This window comes from Cibotium barometz, chromosome 17 (genome assembly GCF_041138505.1).
Source record: "Cibotium barometz isolate CiBa-2024 chromosome 17, ASM4113850v1, whole genome shotgun sequence".
NCBI classification, from domain to species: Eukaryota; Viridiplantae; Streptophyta; class Polypodiopsida; order Cyatheales; family Cibotiaceae; genus Cibotium; species Cibotium barometz.
Window position 1 is genome coordinate 34,752,246 of NC_141062.1, and position 4,393 is coordinate 34,756,638.

Here is a 4,393-nt window from a genome sequence, read left to right on the forward strand (position 1 = left end):
TTTTCATAATGTTTCTCTTAAATAAGTAGAAAATGTTTACATTAGAATGATTTAAATACTCTTGGTGAAATTCTAATTAATTTTAGAGAGTTAAAATTTGAAAAATGGTCAGCCATACAAAGGAGGTTATGGCAAAATTTTCTAAAATTGTGTAAAATAAGTTTTACTTTTTTTTTAATTCAAAAAGAGTAATTCCCATCGTATATGTATTCTTAAAGTGTTATTTTTCATCTAGGTATAGACAAATGCATACTAAAAATATTTTATTAAAAAAGTGTTACTTTCTTTAGAATTAAATTCTATGTATAGAAGGGAGCATATTGAAATTGTTATTTTGATTATAAAAGTGTTATTTTCATCATAAATGATTTTTATGCATAAATGGATGCATAAAAGAAATTCTTTTATATTAAAAGAGTGATTTTCATCATAAATAATTTGTATGCATAAACATATGCATAAAAGATTTTTATAGAGGCAACTCCAAAGCAATTTGTTATACACCATTGCCACCAAGCCTTGTTAGAAGAGTAAAACAACCTAAACCCTCCTTTTTGTTTATGATGTCCTCATCAAATGTTAGCATTGAAGTTGTTGCTATGCGTATCAAGAGGGAGGCCACCTATGTGGAGATCAACGCAGAAGACCATAGATGGTACACAAGCATGGAAAGGTCTCACGTCCTTTCCACTTTCTAGAAATGATGAAAAATTTTATCAAGTTAAGGATAAAGTGGTGGGCTTAATTGCAATTTGGCAAGTCCATGGTTTTATCAATGAATCGTATGAGCGTGTCTTGCTAGAGGAAGTACAAAAGGGTATGAACTATGCATACAAATCATTTATGATGAAAATCACTCTTTTAATATAAAAGAATTTCTTTTTTATGCATAAAAACCATTTATGATGAAAATCACACTTTTAATATAAAAAAATCTCTTATGCATATGTTTATGTATACAAATCATTTATGATGAAAATCACTCTTTTAATATAAAAGAATTTCTTTTAAGCATCCTTTTATGCATAAAAATCATTTATGAATGAAAATCACAGTCTTTCCACAAGAAGAAGTATATCAAAGTGGGATCCCCAAGCAACAAAACTTTACCTAACTTAAGCCCTATTAGATCCCCACCACCAAGTTTTTGAGCTGCTCCTTGCTACCCTACATAGCCACCTGAGAGTGCCCAATCATAGCAGTGTTACCTCACCTCCCCCCCTAGCCTAGCCCTTAGATCTACTTTCAACCCATATGCACCCACTCGCAACCCCTCACACAATAAGGAGAAGAATAAAGGAAGGAGAAAGGAAAGGAGGTGGAAAGGAAAGAAGAGGAGGAAAAGAAAGAAGAGGAGATGAAGATGATAAAGATATGGGGAGAGGAAGAAGAGGGAAACAAAGCATCTGATGCAGGAATCTTTTTAATCCATTGCCAAACTTAAGGTCACCCACTAAAGAAGACTTGTATAAAAAAGCATCTGATGCGGGAATCTTTTTAATCCATTGCCAAACTTAAGGTCACCCACTAAAGAAGACTTGTATATAAAAATTCATGCTCACTAGACATAACTAGACATGTGGACATGCTCCTCAAAGCCATCATCCACAAAAGCACACATCATCTTAATGTCAGTTATTATGACAACATGAGAAACATTCAGTGTATCATGCTAGGACAAAGCACATTAAGGTGCATTATCACTTTGTGAGGGAGAATATTCTAGCACGTGATGTGAATTTGTTATATATCAGTATAAAGGATCAAGCAGCTAACATTTTCACAACGATATTGGATATAGAGAAGTTAAAAGTATAAGTTGGGTAATATCAATTATGTAATGTTGGAAGGATAAGAACATGGGTAGGTTCTATCTTGGAAATGGTGACAATTCATGGATAAGGATGCCACATGGCAAAGAGTCTTGGCTAGAGGCTATCTATATTAAAAGTCTCTCATTGTATGGTTCATAGCATATTGCAGTACATTTGATTGAGTGTGCTCATTGGTGTCCATATCTCTTAATCATCATGGATTATTTTGAACCTCCCTCATCTAATCTATCTCATTATTTGCACCACACTACCAAGCCTATCCCTAGCACCTTAGATTCTCAACACATCATAGGTTATAGCATTGTTACAATGAACTTATAAGGATGACATCACTAGTAGTAATAGTAGTGTTTCGATATGAATATGTATCTAACTTATGATAAACCCTACGAGGAGAAAATGTAGGATGCAAATATTGGTAATGGTAGAGACCATAACTACTCATGGCACTCTGTTTGTGGATTCACTCCGCAACCCCATTGCTCCCCTTTACACCATGGGTGTCATCTCCAAAGGCCAAGGCAAAAAATTTCATGCACCTCCTAGTTTGTAGTTAGGGTTTCGCACAAAGAATGGGATAGAGTTAAAACAAGCCCTCATTTATCTAAACCATGGCCATAGTGTCATGAGGTTCAACATGTAGGAATGTTTAGGTTGGCCCACTCTACTTTAGAACATTTCTATATATTACGTTCATATTTCTATCCTCTTTTAAGTATTGTTAAACTTAGAATAAAACATCTTAATCACTAATATCCAATTGAATAATTGAGAATGGTGAAAATTTTAAGTTAGTTAAAGAAAGCTACAAGGAGGATCCAAAGAAACAATTACACAATCACTTAATTTAAGTGCATGCTCCTCTCTTTGGGTACTAGTGTTGCATTGGTTACTAAAGATGATGATGTTAATAAATTTTACATGAGGACATATTGTTTACCTTTAGCACTTTGGGGAGTGGATTTATTTCAGATTGGTAGTAAGTTTTCCGTGTGTCCATGCTAACTACTTGGGGTGTTGGAGCTGTGCTTTATTATTATGCTTTGGCTAGAGAGGTGAAACAAGTTGTGAATCCTTGTTGATGAAGATTGGTTGTTGAGGTGGCAGGGTGCAATGAAGTTAATTGGTTGGATATGGTATTGAAAGTGTGAGCTTTGTTGGCTGTTGAATTGCAATATATCATATTGAAAGTGTAACCTTTGTTGGTTATTGAATTGTAATATATCATATTGCAACCAAACTTTGGTTTAGAATGTCAGATGATGCACATGAGACCTACGACACCATGTCACATGGGCGTAAGTTGATGAAGAGGATGATTATGGTTGTAATATCTTTGATGACTCTTTATGCACATTAGTTGATAATAAACACCACATGAGAATTAATTTCAAAAGCATTTATACATATAACCACTTTGTTAACTTGTTCAAGATGTTCATGGCATTAAAGCACTCAGGGTCATGGTTGTTCAACACCATGGTTATTGATGTTGCCGATATGCAAGCCTATTGAGGCATAGGGATTTATTAACAAGAGAATTTGCGTTTGGACTAATTCTCCTACTCATTTTTTTCCAACACCTTCTGCTTTCTTCATTTCTTTGCTTTCTTCAACTCTTGACTACTTTTAAATAAGTGTGTGTGTGTGTGTGTGTGTAATAGAGGTGACTGTTTGATGAATAGAGTAACATGTTGATCTTTATGATGACAAGCCCGAGCTTGGTCCCTAGTTGTTGAAGCTATATTTGTATTGTCTATGGCCATGCAAATTGCATAGCCACACATGTTGTGATGTTTTCCATTTGGTGCTTAGATAAGCGTTATAATGTGCTTAACAGACCTATGATGGGTAAAGACCACATGTGCCACGTTGCATGTTGACTTGGAAACTGCATTGTAACCCTATGGAAAAAAATCCTGATGGAAAATGTTGGTCGATTTTTTTTCCCTACCTTCACATACTACCCAAATGATGGGCCTACATTCTTCTTGATCCATCATTGAAACACCTGAGCCAATTCATTCACCTTGATTACTAAATATTGGGTAGATGCAAGTCATGATATGCACCTCTAATATGTTAAGCTTATCCTCAAACTTTTAAGCAGACTTTATTCCCATACTACCCCTTAACCTTCATGAGACCTAAGGGCAAGGGTAGATACTAGCCTCCCTTTTTCAAGCGCCAGGCATGCGAGACTTGTGGACATGTCACTCAACCTAAATGTAGCTTATCCCCATCATCCCCACTACAGTAGGTAGCTATGAAGCCTTGACTTTGTGACCTTAGGTGAGGCTCCCTCCCAAAAACCCTCAACACCCACCACATTTCAGCATGGGGGGATAATTACCTTACTATTGTCATATCTTGGGGAGGGGCATTACATTTCCCCTACATTGGGCCAAGAAGATAGCTACATCACACTTGCTAAAGCTCACTTATTTCAAGCATTAAATGCACACTTATGTTAATACAATACAAGTGGTGTCCCTACAGACATTGCATGGAGTTAAAGGGGTTATTAAGTGGTGTCCCTACGGACATTGCATGGAGTT